Genomic DNA, 17,860 nt, shown 5'->3' with positions numbered 1-17,860 from the left:
TTTTCACCAGAATTAGAGTAGTTAGAGACTACTATATTACAGCAGTGCTTGGGAACTCTTCTACTCTTAAGAGCCAACTGTCAACATTTCTGTTATAAACCCCATTTTTCAGGAGTTTATAACTCCTCTGGAAATTCCACTCAGGGTGAAGCTTACTTTAGAAAGACTAAGTAAGGGAGTGATCCTTTGAAAATGAAATAGAAGGGAAAATAAAAAAGAAACCTGAATCCATGCATTTCCCATTTTGTTTCCTTTACCTTAGTACAGTCGCTTTGGGTTTAGTATAAGGGACTTACAAATCGAGTTTTCAAAAGCAGTTCAGTGCTGATACAGAAGTTATCACTGTAGAGTCAGAATCCAGCTCAGCTCCAATGAACAGCTTCCAAAGATCTACTAAATGGATACAGAAGGAGCTAACTCCTCTGGGACAGTCTGGTAACAAGAGAAAAAACTCAACAAAATACAACCAAAGCTGTGCAAAATGAAATGATGGAGATGATTCTTCCCTGGGAGGGTGGGCAGGCCCTGGCACAGGGTGCCCAGAGCAGCTGGGGCTGCCCCTGGATCCCTGGCAGTGTCCAAGGCCAGGCTGGACATTGGGGCTTGGAGCAGCCTGGGACAGTGGGAGGTGTCCCTGCCCATGGCAAGGGGTTGGAAAAAGATGATCTTTCAGATTCCTTCAAACCCAAAACAGTCTGAGATTCAGTGATTTTTAAGTCTGAAGAGAGTCTCACCCTGGCATTAGAGGGCACTGAAGGTGCTGCCTTTCCAACAGAATGTTAAACTAAAAGCTTCCTTCAGGCACTGGAGTTTTTGTTGAACTCTTCCAAGACCCTCACAGTAGCCTCAGTGCCACAACCAAATTTCTCAAGTGATCATTAGGACTTAGAACAAGTGAACAGCACAAAAATAAAGCTGTGAGTTTTCATCCAAATTTCCAAGCAAATTTATGGCTGTTCTTTATGACCTTTTTGAATAAATGTCTAGAATCATCCTTGTATTCAAAATTTATTAGAATGCCCCTTAAATGTCAAACCTTAATGTTTTGAAAGATTTTCATTCCTATTTGCAGTGTATCTTCTGGTGTAATTTGCAGAATCCCAGAATTGTTTGGGTTGGAAAGGACCTTAAAGATCACCTAGTTCCAACCCTCTGCCATGGGCAGTGAAAATGATCCAATATTGATGATAACTCCGTGATCTTAGAGGCCTTTTCCAACCTTAATGATTCTATGGTTCTGTGATTCAAGGGCGTTGCAATGCAATATGACACTTTTAAGTAATCAGCAGGATAATTATAGGAGAAATAGAGAAATAAAGAAATGTAGAAAAAAAGGCTGCATATTTTGTTCATGTGCAAAATTAAAATGATGGGAAAGGTATCCCATCCATGCTGTTCAGCTCTCTTGTGCTGTTGAACATTCCTGATCCATTGCTTTTGCATTTTGGATTTCTGTCTTCCAAGCACTAACGTTTATTTATTGCCAGCACTGTTGGTGGATGCTGGGATTATGTGGGACTCACTGAACCAAGCTGCTGGTGCCTTTTCACTGAGGCTGAAATGGCTGATTGGGTTTTTTGTCCGTACCTCTGACTCCTGCAAATCAGAGCTTCCAGTGGAGGATGATACAACCCCCTGACAGGAGGTGGTAGCCAAGTAGGGGTCAGGCTCTTCTCCCAAATAATGAGTGATAGGACAAGAGGACACGGTCTCAGGCTGGCCAGGAGAAGTTTAGTTCGTATATCTGGAAAAATTTCTTGACCAAAAGGGCTGTTAAGGACTGGCACAGGCTGCCCAGGGAAGTTCTGGAGTCCCTGGAGGGAATCAAAGGCATGTAAGTGTGGCACCTGGGGACATGGGGCATTGATGGGGGAACAGCTGGACTTGGAGACCTCAAAGGGCTTTTCCAACTTAAAGGATTCTGTGAATATATACATATATATGTATGTATGTATGTATGTATTCATATACATATATGTACATACCAAGAATAGCAAGGTCTCATAGAAGATTTCCACTTATTTTATAATCTTCCATCTTCTGGAACAGGATGATGTTCCCACAGCCTGGTTTCCCACAATCTGTGTCTCATCTGAGGCATTTCATTGTGGGCCAGTCCTTTTCTGAGTGTGTAAAACCCATACCTACAACACCTTCCTTTTGTAGCAATTTCTCTGCCAGTCCTGCAGCTGAACTTCCATCCTTCCACTGGATCAAGCAGATGATTTTTCCACATTTTCTATTTAATTAAATTACAGGGAAAATTAATGCAAGGCATAAAAGAACATGCAGCAACAAGATGAACAATAATTCTCATTGTGCAGTTTTACTCATATTTTATATTGTTGCCTGGCACTCATTGATTGTGCCTTGAGTCAAGAAACAGATGAATCCTCATCTCACATTTTTCCTCTCCTTATTTTTTTATGATTCTCTCTTCTTTCCAGGACAGTAACTAGGAATAATTTATTGCCCAATTTTTTTGCTGGATATTCAAATAATTACTCACTGTATATGTGGCAGAACAAACACCTCATCATTAGCACATTTTTAACTTTTTTTTTGGGGGGGGGAGGGGGCGTGTGCTTATTGTTGATAGACCTGAAAATTCAAAGGGTTTATTTTATTGTTTTATTTTATTTATTTGTTTTTGGTTTTGTTTTATTTTTTATCCCCATCTCGACTTTCACACAAAAAATTAAGACTGTGAAACACAGGGGCAGATTATTTCCTCTGAGAGTTAGGGAGCTAAGGACATTTTATGATTTTCAAAATCAAATTTTCTGGCTTCCATGGTGTTATGACAACACAAGATAATTGTTACTTGTTATTCAAGGGCCAGAATGTACTTACAATCTCTTCCCTGGATTTCCTCCATAAACTAAAACTCCTCTTTTCTGAAACAGCCACTTAAGAATTTTGATTATTGCTGATACCTTACCAATTGAACCAGAATAAAAATCGAAATTGCCATTAGCGCTGTAATTTCAGCCTCTATTTTGATAAGCATTTTTTAGTGCTCCAGTTCTGACAAATAAAAACAGCAGTACAGGTGGAAAAAAGCTTTTGATAAAACTCTTCTCACAAAGGGAGATGTTTTTGAACAGACTTTGAATCAAATCAGAATCAACAATAATTTTTTTAATGACTTTGTGGTTTGAGTGATATATCAAAATATGTAAAACAATAGCAATCTCTGACAGGAGTAATAACAATCACTTTAGGGAGGATAATTTACATTCTTCTGGGGAATGTGTAAATCCAGGTGGAAAAATCTACAGAAAAAATTAACCAAACAGGTTGTTCTAGCATGTCAGATAATCTGTATGAATGAAGTGCCTGCTTTCAAAGATAAATGCATCTATAAAGAAAAAAAAAATAACCTTTTTTTTAAATTTATAATAGAATTGTACTCCTTTTTGAATGCTAAGAACAGACTTATGTCTGTGAGAATATGTTTAAACACATACTGCAGTTCTAGGCTGAAACTTTGTATTTTTGTGTTGGGAGCCTGAGAGACTGGCAAACAAAAGGATTGAAATAAGTTTTATTTTCCTATTTCTGCTGCTCCTGAATGGGGTAACGTTATCAGCAGAGATAATAACACCTTTAAATGAGTTGGAATTTATTTGGTTCACAAAATCATATGGAGAGATTGACAGCATCTCAAACAGCAGCAGCCAGGGAGGATGTGGCTGCAGTATTGACAGAAGTGATTTTTCGAGTAATGAAGAAGGTTCTGTGATTAAGTTCCCTGAAGCACACCCTGCCTGCCGTGGGCACTTACTGGATATTGTCACCCTTCTGTGGCACACAAGAGCTTCCCTTTTTCCAGAAGCAGGATCAATAGGATTAGGGGATTTGTGCTCAAAGCTTGCCTGTGGCTCCTTGTTAAGCATGTCGTGTGCTTTATAGCTGCCTTTGACTGGCTTCCTGCACTGTGCTGTGGTATTAATCACCTAAATAATATTCCTCCAGCCTGCTGGCTTGGGCAGGGTTTTTAGTAGTCTAAAAAATACCGTATTTAAAAAAGAGTCAGAAGTCAGACTCTGAAACTCACGTTTAGAATTTTAAATAGCCTGCTCCTCAGGATTTCTGAGTCCTCTTCAACTTTCCTAGAAGCTGGCGATGCTCACAATTATTTATTTTCTTATTAGAAATAAATTGATGGTAGGAGTTCAGCAGAGGACCCATTGTCTGTGTGTCCATCAGGGTGGGTCAGCACGGCCAGAGGGGTGACCCAGCCAGGCAGACCCCTCCAGGCAGCCGGGCAGGGAATGGCTTCGCTGACTCCTTGCAGGTCCTCCAACACCCATCCCACCTAAAACTCCCTGGGAAAGCCAGGTCTACTTTGCAAGACATGATTTGCATGAATGGTAAAGCCTGACTTGTGTGCTCCAGTTTAATGGGCTTCCACTGAAGTGTGGAGCTCAGACTTTTTATCTCTGCTCGTTGTTGTTGCTGGTCCAGTGGGCTGGGATAAAACCACAACAAAAAGAGGTGATTGTGGAGGGAGCTGAGGAATCCAGTCCTTTGCAGAGCCCTACATGAGGCACATAAAATGGCAGCTTTGAGTGATGGCACATAACATTTCACTGCCCCATTCAACAGCAAGCAAAGAATACTGCAGTTTATCCTCCCCACTTGAATCCAATTTATAACTCCTGTTCCATGTGTGCCCCCTGTTTGTGTTGAGACACACAGCTCCATCTTCCTGCACATAAAGGGACTTGTGGAAGGGCAGAGGGGCCAGCTAAACCTGGAGCTGGACACACCAGGACACCCCCATTCCTAGAGAAAGGAAAAGAGGGGGAAAGGGGAATTTTCTTACTTGTGAGGTAAATTTTTCAAAGGTTTCCTATTGAGGAGTTCAGAAAAAAGATGCAGCTCACCTGTAGCTTTGCAATTGAGTAGTTCATTACAGAGCTAATTAGATGAAGTGCTTGATCAGTGATGGGTAAAATATGTCAGAACTTATCTGAGCACTGGTTCAAGAATAGACTTATCCTTCTCCTAAGATGGAACAGAAATAGACTCCAAAGCAGAATGAGCTGTTTCTCAGGAGAATTTGGCTTAAGAAGTTCACTATTAAGGAAAGAAATTTAACTCAAGTTTATTGTTTTGGAGCTGCATTAGTGGACAGGAATTAGGCTTTGTCATGCTGTCCATGAAAAGGAAAAATCACATAAAGGAGCCCAGGAGGACAAGGACTGCATAGCGCAGTTTTGTTGAAACTCAGTGTGTGTAGATTTGAATATTTGGGACTTGAACAGAGACAGGTAATAGTGGCTGAAATTGCACTAGGAATGGACATTGGTGCTAGCTCAGTGAAAATAAATGTACTGGAAAAACTGGGCATGAGAAAAATCCTGGGTATATATACATCCTCAGCTATTTTATAGAGGACAAAAGGACAGAGGAGCCATTGAGAGGGGTGAGTTATCTGTCTGCTAAAGGATTAAACTTTCCCTGATGTTCCTAGTCTAGCAAACTGCAATGACTTTTGCAATGATACTGTTCAGCTGCAAAAATGGTCAGCTAAAGAGAGGAAAAAACCATTTTTCCTAAAACTGTCATACAGACATTTAACGAGAAGCTCTAAGGTTACTTTTTAAAGGACACAATTGAACATATTGGAAATGTGAGACCATTTTGGAAAAAAAAAAAAAAAATTATATTCACAATCAAGTACAGATATTCATCCAGGGAGTTACACAGAATAGATTACAGACTGCAGATACTTTTCTAATTAATTCTGTGTTAGTTACCTGATGCCCAAGTTGATGACTTCAGTTGTGCTACAACAGCAGCAGTGATGGTCAAATTAAAGTTTAGCACCATGAGAGAAGTAGTATTGATTGGAAGGTGTAAACAGGCAGTAGCACTGATAACAATAAGATATTTTTTTAAATTATTATAATCTTTTCTTGGGAAAAATATTGATATAAATATTGGAGAAAAAGCAGAACAGGTGGAGTACATGTATGCCTCGACCATACATGCTTCAAAATCTGTTCCTAGGTCCAGATGGTAATAAGTGGAGATATAAAATTTCACTGTAGAAATTAGGAGGAAAAATAAGGAGAATATTCACTTTTTATATATAAGAGTACTAGCTAAGAAAGTTTGGAGACAAAAAGTCGTAGCCAAGTTTATCAGCTATCACAGTAAGAAAATCTGAGGAACTTATTATTTGATTATGGATCATCTGGATGCATTTATCAAAGAGAAATCACTGCAAAATATTTTATAAAATCTTCTTTTGAAAAGCATTGGGTGGGAAATTCACTTTATATATACAATGAAAATATTCCAAAGGTTACTCTGTTTAATTCAACCCAAAAATACAAAGGACTAATCAGTGAGATCAGTAAGTTATAAATTGTGAGCAGCTCTGGATCCCAGTGACAGAGGGTAAATATGAACGGGAATACTTTGGGAATTAGAGGTCTAAATGCAGGTGCACAAAAGGTCAGGTTCCCTGATTTCTATTATAAACTATTTGAAAGAAGAAATGTGTTGTAAGGCAAAGAAATACGATGAGGAAACAAATCCCAGGCAGGGTGGTCAATACAAAGGGCAGGACAGTAACAACAACCTACCAGAGAGGAGGTCATGTCCCACATTATTAATGAATAATGTTGAAAAATTTGATGTTTTAGTTGAGAGAAGCCTGGAAAAGTTCAGGTGACAGTGCAAACGGGAAACGTAATATGAATGTCTGCAAAACTTCCCTGGAAATGTAAAAAGACAAACCTTCCTGTGAATTTAATGGGCATTTTTATTTTCTGCCATTGCCTTTTTTTTTAGCTCATAACCAGAAAATAACTCTCCTTTCTGAACTCTAGTATCCATTTAAAATAGGGAAATGTTTGTCAGGTGTGAATCAAAACCAGCGATTTTTATTCTTTAAACTTGAAAACCCATTCTCTGAGTTATGGCTCTTGCATTACAGTATAAGTAACAAAACTAATTCAGAAAAGAAAAATAGATCTCATCTGAGTATAGATTTTTGCCTGTCATTAATCTTTATTTAGTTTATTAATATTTTTTTACAGAAATAAACATCATTACACTTCTGAGAAATACTATTTGTGTTATTGTGGAAAGGGAGTTAAAAGGAATAAATCAATAGAAGATAAACTAAAGTAAAAAATGAAAAATTCTTCTCAAACTGAAGGCAAAATGTCATAGCACCAATCTTCTTTATTCTTGGATATTTTCTATAAGTTGAAGTCACTGATCATTACACACACGTAACAAAAGGGAGAGAAGTGGTTCAAATTTCTATTTGGAGCCAATAATTTACAGAATATTCAGTGCCCCTTTCTTGGTAAATCCGAACATAAAGCACACGAGGGAAGGCTACTGTTGATTTGCTATTCATTGTTCTCAGATTAACTTCCTCTGTCTTTCCTTGGACAGTCCCATTCCTGATGGAGTTTGCTTCTTTGAAACTGGATTTTTTTTCCCCTTAGTGTAAGAGAGCAAAAAAGAAATTTAATCTGAGACACTTCTGCCTCCTGTTTCGAGGAACACAAATGCAGCCCTGAATAGGTTTTTTTTTTCCGATTGTTGGACCATTTATTGAAAAACTTTCATATATGAACAGAGAGATAATAAAAAAAAAAATAAATCCCAAACCTTGTGATTAATCTTCTTGGAGTAATAATCTTCTGAGCTTCCAGGTCTTTTCTGTTTAACATTTGAGCAGAACACTCCAAACTGTGTTTTGTTACTTCTCTACATTTTGATATTTATTTTCCATAGCTGTCACCATTTTCCCACTAATTCTACTGCATTCTTGCATTTTTTAATGCTTGTGTCCATGGAAATTATGTAAAACATTAGATAAAATGTGGTTTTCTCCTAAAAGAATGAGATTATATTTTTTCTTAAAAGAATATTTTCTCTTTGTCCATTTCATTTACTTATCTTAATGACTTCAGGATGTTCTAAAATCTCAGGCACCATTTCATATTGTAAAAGCAACTTGTGTTCTAAGACACCATCCTGAAGGAACATCAGGAATGGAAAACAACCAACTTAAACATTGATTCAGTTCCTTCGAAATCCCGTCCTGAAATTCCAGATATTCTTCTCTCTTCATTAGCAAACAGAGAGTTCACACAGCAGTTGAGCAGGCAATTTTTGCCCATAGCCATTTTACAGCTTTAAATGTTCATGTTACTAAAAACTCTTTAAATAAATTAATATATAAATTAATTAATAGGATGTTCAAGCTAGATTTCAGTACCCAAGTAATTTAAGAGCCTTTTCATCCACTTCCATTTAAAATGTTTTAAAATTTGGGACTTGTCAGCTTTGTCTCCAGTCATTTTACTGAAGCTCCTTATCTAAATCTTATTATTAATATTTCTGCAGGGTTGTTTTCTGTCATCCCAAATGCATTTTCTTTCCATAGCCATCACTTTTTTCAGCATTCTTGGGATAGATCTTAAGCACTGAGGATGTAGCACTGTGAAGGTTTTGCTCACACTTTCAGTGGAAGTTGTGCTCAACATCAAACAGAAAAAAAAAAAATATCTATAATTACCAAGAAAGGGTTGTAGGTACTTTGCTGATAAATCATAATTCCATGTTTTTAAGGACTTTTCATTCTAGGTGAGGATGTGAGCCTTAGAAATTTAAAAATCATAATTTTACTACAAATTCTGGAAATACTTCTGTTTGCTAAGACACTTTTATACTGGATTTGAAGTGCTTTTTGTGAAGATTAGTACTAAACATATGCAAACAAACAAGCAATATCTCCTACCGTTTTATTTTATTATGTAATTATTTTTGGAGCAACAACCAATGACAGGCTTTTTTTTCCTCACACAAAAAATCATTGCATTAATCATAGTGTAGAAATTCCTACAAGGTGTGACACCTGTGAGGAAGATGGGAAATGCAGCAGCAGCTGTGCATAAACCCCCAAAGCCTGTTGAAATTAAGTGCTCTGTTATAAAACACAGAAATTTATAAGTACACAAACACCAATTTTTCTCAGAAAGAAGCATTTCTCTGATCCTGCACTTGCCATACACCTGAGTTTCAGAGCAGCAGTGGAAGAGTGGAAATAAATCACCACAACAACCTTTTGCTGAGGCAATTAGCAGGCTGGGCATGACTCATTGAATAGTGTGAGATAATTAATTTTTATTAGAGGCAGGGATTTCATGCAAAATAAGAATAACATTGCAGCAGAACGGATGGACTCAGGGGTGTTCCTAGCACAAAAGTTCTAGGGTATGCAATGGTTTTTCAATGCTTTTTTTTTTATGTATCTGAGGAAAAGGAGCACAGTCAGAGGGAAGAACAGAGTCACAGAATCATGGAATGGTCTGGGTTGGAATGAACCTCTTTGATCATATCCTTCCAACCCCCTGCTGGGGGCCAATTTTCCCCCAACAATTTTCACTGGCTCAGGTTGCTCAGAGCTCCATCCAACCTGCCCTTGAATCCTTCCAGGAGTCCATTTTATACACACCCAACATGTGTGTATATATATGTATATATACATGTATATATGTATGTACACACACACACTAAAGCATTAACAGATATATATGGAATAAAAAATTACAGGGCTCATGGCCTCACTGACCCTGAGGCAGAAATCCCCTGAGTTTTTTGGAGTTATAGGATTTCTCTATAGGATAGAGATATGCTTCTTCCAACCTGCATTTGATTTTTACTCTCGTGCTTTGCCTCGTTACTGAAAGCAGTAACACTGCAACAGCAAAGATGAAACACCAAAAATCACCTTTTGCTCTGACTTCAGCGAGCAGAGATTTTGTTCAGATGTGTCACAAAGAGCAGCTCAAATCCCATCCCCTCCCAGGTCTCAGGAACAGTTCTGGAAGAGCACACAAAATGCCTTGGAGCCTTCCCACACTTTGCAAGCTGGGCTGGCCCTGGTAAAATACACAACATTTTAGTAGAATTTAGAAGAATTTTAGTTTGAAGCAGACTCTATTAATGCTACTTCTTGTTTGAAATATATGTTATTAGTGCTGTACCCACCTATTTTTGTATTTCTACCAGGGAAAATGTGATTATCATAGTAATTATGGCATAAAACCTTTAAAACTTATGTATTTTTACAACTTTTATAGCCATCTAAAAGGGCATTTTCTTCCAGCCAAAGCAGTCAAATCTTATCATGTAAATATTCTGGGACAGACCTTTATGATCCAGGGCTTTTTTTTTTTTTTTTAAATAAAGTTACTTTAATATAAAAAAAAAAACTGAAATAATGCTCTTTGGGATATGTCCACCTCAATCCCACCCACACACCCAGCAGAAGCTCCAAACAAATTAGATTCACATTTAAAAAAAAAATACTTTAAAAGCCCTACTGGAATCTAACACAGTTAGAGAATAATTTATGGAGAAGGGAGTAGTTACCAGGCTTTTATGCATTTCAGTAGCTAATTATTAGTTATCTGTAAAATTGGGAAACTTTTTTTTTTTATTTGAAATTATTTAACTTTATGAAGTTATGTTCTTAAATAACATCAAAAGTAGAAGTTGTCCACTTTTTCTAGTCAGTATTTAATATCTGCATATCTGTGCACTGATCAGAGCTCCAGATAAGACTTTCCTGCAGGGAATTAATGCAGTTTCACTAACAGACATTTATCCATACCATATGTTAGACAAATAGTAAAATACTGCCGTATTTCTATTTCTTTCCCAAGGGGAGCCATTTTCAAGATTTATTCTCCACCACCTCCTTCTTTTATTATGTTCATGCTAAAAACCACTTCTTCCTGCTGTGTTCAACCCAACCAGTGTCAATGCACCCATACCATAAGATCTCAAAAACTCTATAAGATGGGCAGAATATCTGCTATATCTTAGTTAAGATAATAGAAAACCTTAACTAGTCAAATGTTAATTTCAAGCCTTAATTATTTAAAGGGGGGGTTAGAAAAAGTACCTCTTTCCTTCCATCCTAATATTCCCCCCTGAAGAAAAAAATAAGGATTCTGAAAGCTTTATAAATAATAAAAAAGGAAATGGAATAGATAGGAATTGTGCATTGTTTCCACACAGTGATTGCTACAGCTAATTAATCACATTAGTAGGACAGTTGCTTCTTTTCCTCCTAAAGTTGTGGTGAGTGCTCCCCTGGCTCCGTAAGTGCATTTGGCATGGCACAGAGCACCCAGGGAATATTGCACTTGTGTCCCAGCTCACCCCTGCTTTGGTGCTGTGGTGGGTGACCTGGGCAGCTGTCCTGTGCCCACACAGCTGCTCTGAATTCCCTCCACGAGGCACAGGGAAACATCCCCCAGAAAAGCTTGCAGAGAAGACTAAAGCCAGCGAGATCCCTAGCAATTACCTCCACTGGCAGAACAGCCTCATGGACAATGCATTTATTACTAATTAAAGAAGATTTAGATGGTGAGAGAAGAGGTAAACCCAAAAACACCTCCCCTCCAGCTCCTTTTCCCAGGCTCCACTCCAGTCCCTTATTCCCAACTCCTCCAGTGCCTCCAGGGCGTTGGCTCAGAGGGGCTGTGGTCACTCCAGGGTAGCTGCTGCTCCCTCCTCGTGCCTTCCCCTGCTCCAGCACGGATCCTTGTGTGTGCTGCAGTCCTTCAGGATAAAGCTGCTCTGAAATGGCCTCTCTGGGGGCTGCAGATCCTCGGGACACATCCCCTTGCCTGGGATGCAGTGTGGGTGTCTCTCCAGCAACTCTTTCCACAGGCAGGATGTAAGCATGCCATGATAATCCTCTGCACAGGCTGCAGGAATGTCCACTCCAGCACTGGGAGCATTCCATCCTACACCTTATTCCCACCTCAGTGCCCTCAAGACTGTTTATTTCCTCACTTTTTGAGTGCCTTTTCACTTTTCTTAGATGTGTTTTCCCAGAGATATCACTGCCTGTGTTTACTGTCCCAGCTGTGACACCTTGATGTTGTCATCAGATGGATGCCATGGATGGTGATATTTCTCCTGAAAATATGGGGGGGGGGGGGGGGTTTAAATATTTTGAGGAAGCTTAAAATTCCTCTGGTACATCAAATCCAAACATCTGGAGTTTAGAGCTTTTTGAAGGCTATAACTTGTGGTTTGAAAAGGAAAATAATTATCTTTTATTCTTGTGTGATTGTAGTGATTTTAGTCTGTGTTGGTGCTGGTCCTTCCTGCTGGTAGGGGTTGTTTTATAAGTGGTAATTCATGGTTTTATCAATTTACGTATTTTCAATTTCAAAAGGACTTGAAAGCAACATTGTAGTGTGGTGTTTTATTAAGTTATAGTCCCTTAGCAATGTTTTTACATGAATGCTGATTTCACCTGATATCTAAAGGCAGCACTGGTAGCCAGGACTCTGCAGTGAGTAGATTCAGGTGTGGGAAAGTTTTGTTAGGCAATTTCTCACCTGAGGAGGGCCCTGGGCCGCCAGATACCATCGTAGCTGAAGCATTTGCTTGTCTGCCTTCAGCAGAGAATTCACTTTGTTGGGACCAAAATGATCTCTTGGGTTTTTTTATTCTTTCCATTGGCTGTTTCAGTAATAATGCTGTTTTCCATGTAACAGTGGCCTTGTTATTGTCCTCCCCCCTCACAAAATTTCTCAGCAGTGTCCTTAATTGCCTCCTGACATTCCTGGTGTGGCCCTTCACACAATCCTATAGACAGCATGGCTCATGGAGCTTAATGAGACTAAGTTCATTAAATTAAACCTAGTAATTAACAAACTTGCTGCTTACTTCTCAGTTGTCTAATTTTTGACACTCTTGGCAATTGGCTTCCAGTGGAAGCAGAATTGCATGCAAAAAAAACATAAAAATGAAAAATAAATTCATCTTCATTAGGATTATAGTACTGAATTTAAAACCTTTTGCTGATGCCTATTGACTTAAAAATGTGGGGATTTCCCCAAGGAAAAAAAAAACAGTAAGGAGAGAGTTCACTACAGGAGCTTTTGTTCCTATATACCTGTGCCTGAAATAGGTTTTGGATATAATGCAATTCCCTGAGTCTCTCTGATCCATCAGAATACACCTTTGGCCTCCATGGGAAGACCAAGTGGAGAGGGTGGGAGGCAATCCCTAACTCCATTAGGAACCTGAGCACTAGTAAAGGTAGCAGTAAATCTCAGTCCTATCACATCTGGAGTTTAGACTAAACTTGTACCAGATCTCCAGCTTTCTCCTCAAAGTAAATGCTGGAAAAACACCTGGAAAAAAACTCACGAAAACCTTTGTCCTCTTCTCCCATCCATGTAACATTGCAGTGGTTGGGCTGGCTGCTGCTGAAGCTGATTTCTTGCTGCTAAACTTCAACTCCTGACCCTGAAGTATCCAAATGTCTGTTTTGTAAGCTGTGGGCCCCACCTGCAATCACCTGGGGTGCCCTGACCAGCTGCTTCTGAAAACCTGGGACTGTGTGGCAATGATAAATTTATGGAATAGGGGAAGCAGTGGGAACTGGAGTGTGTTGGCCATGACTGCACTGCTGAAGGAGTTGAGAATGCACAGAGAGGGTGCCCTGTCCAGGGCATCAGGCAGGATGAGCAGTTGTGATGATTGTACTTGGTATGGACACAGGACACTAAAAAAAAAACAAAAAACAAAACAAAACAAAAAAAACCCCCACTATGTTGTTAAATGAAATTCAGCTTAAACTAACTTTTCCAAAGTTTAGGTTGCTACGTGTAAGGTGTTTGTCCAATCTCCTGGTCCCAAAATAAAATACAGCTTTAACTGCAGAATAAGCAAGACTAAGGAGATTTGTCTGATTATGCAATGGCAGAGAAGTTAGGGTAATATCTACTCCTGCAGATGTGAATTTATTTTTAATTTTCCTGTTGGGTGAGTGATTAACCATTTTGGCTGTCCTAGCTTTATTACAATTAGTATTTGTCCATGGAAGAGATTAGTGGTGCTTTTAGGCAGGTGATCTAAATCACCTGATCTAAAATCTTTAGCAGTGGCTGTATCTGCCTGGATTTTCAGCTTTATGGGTTTGCAAATCAACGGTTTGCATGGGAAGGGAAAGAGTGGTTTTCTTTCTTGAACCTGATTTAATTCAGCTTTCCCAAGGGGGCTCTGCTAATGATGATCTAATTCAAACCAGGATGCCTGGCTCTAAGGCAGGCCGTTTTTCTGTTTAAAGACCAACAGGAGGGAATGCTCTAAGGCAGAGAGAGGCTGAAAGCAGCATAGATCAAACTAAAAAACAAAAACTTCTAGGAGGAAACATTTCTTCCTGAGATCACTGAAAAATTATATTTAATCATAGAATCATTTGGGTTGAAGAGGCCTCCAAGGCCATTCAGTCCAAGCTGTGTCCCCAGCCCAGAGCTCTGAGTGCCACCTCCAGGCCTTCCTGGGACACCTCAGGGATGGGGACTCCAACACTTTCCAATGCCTGACCACCCTTCCCATGGAGAAATTTTTCCTGAAATTCAAAAAAAAAGAAAAAAAAAATCTGAAACGTTACCAACTGCCTCTTTTTTCTCAAACAAACTTTCTAAAGCCTCACACCCTGAGCTGTTCATGCTGCCTGGAACTGTTGGTCTGTGAGAACTCAAAACATGGTGCAAACTGTTGTATTATGAGATCTTCTGCTTCCATCTGGTTTTTATGGCTTTTGATTTCACTAGTTGAGAGGCGTCACACCTTTCCAATTTCCTTGATTAGCTGCAGTTAGGAGGTTCTGAATGTGTGTCTATTTGTAATCTTCTGTGATTGACTTCAGGCAAAATGTTTATTTTTAGTGTTTGAGTAACTGAGATCAAAATTATTCTTCCATTGTTAGCACTCATCCAGGTGCTTTCTTTCATTTAAGATAATGGAGTGGTTCAAAAAAAGAACTCAAACCCTTTGTGTGTGAACATGTGCTGCATTTCTGATTTCCTACTGTAGAAAAAAACCAGAAGCAATCATCACATTTAAAGACTTTGAAACTCCTGTTGAAATTTTGCAGCTAAGATTCTCCTCAGTGGTTTTGAGTATCTTCCTAGGCATTAAACTTTGCAAATTTGCAATTTCTAAGGAAAAAAAAAATTGTTTTGGTATGCTTTTTTTTTTTTTTTAATTTATATATGTTGAAGAAAAACAGTCAGTACAGTGATAAATGCAAGGGGAAATGGGAAAGCAGCACTAGTGCAAGTGTTTCAGACCCAACTTCAGTTACTTCAGCAGTAGAAATTTAATAAAATGTTGTGTAAAACTTTCAGGCTACTTCAGAGTGAAGAGATGTAATTGAAATTATCTGGATCTGTTTGGTATAAATTCTGTCTATGAATCAAAATGTAGATCTTAATATTTTTTTTGGTTTTTAATGCAAAGTAAGGAAATCATTCCTGCAACAATAGAAAACTTAGTACTTACGGTTACTTGGTGAAACGTGGTATCAATTTTAAATTATATTGGGGAGCAAATAAAAGGAATTGTAGTATCCTCAGGAAAACTGTGGAGTACCTACTCCAGGTAGATAGATCTCTTCCTGAAGGGATGGAGACACCAAGTGCTGGAAGTGCAGGCTCTGTGATCTTGTCCCTGGTGCTCTGCAGGGAGAATCTGCTTTGGTTCAAGGGAACGGGATCAGCTCTGCACAATGGGGATGCAAATCCGTGCTGACAGCTGCACAGCCAGGGAAAAGTATTAACTTGAAATGCTTTTATTAGAATGCAACAATTAATTTGCCAATAGAGGGGCCTGTGGAATTTTGCTGTGATCACTGTGCAAGAAAGGAAGAACTGCTGAGGGAGGCTCCTGTTTAGGAAAGCAGAGCAGTTGTATCTGCTCTGAAAAATGAAGTGTCTGTGTTTCCTTTTCCCTCATTTTTGTGACTGTTATGTTTTGATAGAACTGATATCTTAATAACTGATGAATAAACCATGATAACTGTTAAATGGAAGAGAGAAATTAGCATCAGCCTCTTAATCTGGATGATTGGTTTAAGACTAAATCATTAAAATCATAGTTAGTAAAAGTAATTTCTTCTGTAATGAATTCTGTAATCAATAACAATAGGGGATTTTGTGAAGTCATCCTTTTCCTAAGTAAAATGTGTCTAAATCCACTTTTTTTTTTTCTTTCATTTAAGACCTATTTATTGCTATCCATGTTCTTTATCCTTGCACAAAGTCCATACTTTGTGCACATTTACCAACAATATTCCAGCTCTCAGTTTTAGTAGTCTGGGGAATAAAACTTGTGACTCCAGAATCACCTCTCCTCTAATAATTTATTTGTAATTCTGAACAACTTATTTCAAAAAAACCCCCAAAACCCAAACCACACCACCTGTTATATTGTAATTCATTTGCCTGCCATGAAGCAAAAATATATGAATTGTATTTTCAAGATGAAAGGATTATTTACTGAAATAATTGGGCATACTACTCTCAATTTAAAACAAGTATGTGTTCAATAAGCCTGAAATGCAGCAGGTTCTTACGTGTTGTAGAGAATATGGAACAGACCCAGGAATTTCCTAGAGGTTGTGCTGAAATATGATTGGGTAATTATGATCAGTATTGATCTAAAAGCCTAAAACATCTTTATTTACTTTTTCAATGACATTGAGATGATTCTGATACTGAGGAGAAGGAGGAATTGAACCTGTACAGGTGATATGGTGTTTCCTCAGTAAATTAGTAGATAGCTTTGAGTATTCTATTAGCAGAGTTGTACATACCCTGAAAGCTCTTTAAGATGTAAAGAAAAGAATTTAGCAAAGTCTTTTTTTGTGTTACTTGTTTGTCCCTGAAGACCTTTGGCTTCTAGAATCTGGTGCCATGTGCAATGAGAGCTGCAGGTAATGCACAGATCTGCATACTGACCTGAGAGAATTGTCCCTGCTGCTCTTGATACTTGCCTGTCAGTATCAAGCCCAAGAAAAAACTTGCTGGAGATGAAGTCGTTCACTTCAGACTAGACTGAGCTGATTTACTGTTTGTTCAGTATAGGTCAAGAGCACAGACACAGCTGTTGTGGCTGGGGTGGTGAGAAGCAGCTCATCCACGTTCCTGCAGCACTTTTCAGGGCAGTGTTTTCTGGCAGTTTTTGAATCGTGCATTCCACAGATCTTGGCATTTTCAAGTAATTGCTCTGATGGCCAAACAAAAGGAAATAGCCAAAGATGGGTGTTGTTTTCTTGTGGTAAACTTCTGATAGCAGCTTGTGTACAGCAGTGGTGGAAGAGGTGCTGAGAAACAGGGAACCAAAAAGAAAGCATTGCTGACCCATTCATTTTGTGTAGAATACGCAGACTCACAGAATGGTTTGGGATGGAAGGAACCCAAAGCCCATCCAGTGCCACCCCTGCCATGGCAGGGACACCTTCCACTGTCCCAGGCTGCTCCAAGCCCCAATGTCCAGCCTGGCCTTGGGCACTGCCAGGGATCCAGGGGCAGCCCCAGCTGCTCTGGGCACCCTGTGCCAGGGCCTGCCCACCCTCACAGGGAACAATTCCTGCCCATCTAACCCTGCCCTCTGGCACTGGGAAGCCATTCCTCCTCCTCCTGACACTTAAGGCCTTTGTTCCAAGTCCCTCTCCAGTTCTCCTGGAGCCCCTTTAGGCACTGGAAGCAGCTCCAAGGTCTCCCAGAAGCCTTCTCTTCTCCAGACTCTCCTCTCCAACTGTAAATTTGGAGTAATACATGAAGTTCTCATACACTTTCTTACTGGTTGAGAAGCATGAATTTATTTCCTATCTCTTATATTTAACCACTTTCCAAGATACCCCTTTACACTATGTGTGTTTTCTCAGTGCCATGATTCCTAAATCCTGACATTTTCTTGTACAGTGACCAAGTCACAATATCTACAGGGAGTTCAACTTCCCTCAGGTTAGCACTACAAAACAAAGTCTGTCTTGTGC

The 17,860-nt window shown here is 39.1% G+C and overlaps 1 protein-coding gene and 1 long non-coding RNA gene across 3 annotated transcripts in view; one reads left to right on the top strand and one right to left on the bottom strand.

Moving 5' to 3' along the window:
* CDH8 (cadherin 8) overlaps positions 1–17,860 on the top strand; it is a 361,598-nt gene that overhangs the window by 133,064 nt on the left and 210,674 nt on the right. The gene's annotated exons all lie outside the window — the stretch shown is intronic.
* Positions 7,197–13,306, bottom strand: LOC138116784 (uncharacterized). The gene is made up of 3 exons (XR_011154354.1): positions 13,222–13,306; positions 9,773–9,865; positions 7,197–7,473 (listed from the first exon to the last, which is right to left on the bottom strand). It is a non-coding gene; the product is annotated as an uncharacterized lncRNA (long non-coding RNA).

The sequence above is a fragment of the Aphelocoma coerulescens genome, chromosome 11, assembly GCF_041296385.1.
Source record: "Aphelocoma coerulescens isolate FSJ_1873_10779 chromosome 11, UR_Acoe_1.0, whole genome shotgun sequence".
Lineage (NCBI taxonomy): Eukaryota > Metazoa > Chordata > Aves > Passeriformes > Corvidae > Aphelocoma > Aphelocoma coerulescens.
The sequence above is the reverse complement of the archived record's forward strand: the minus strand, read 5'-3'. Positions and strand labels throughout refer to the sequence as shown.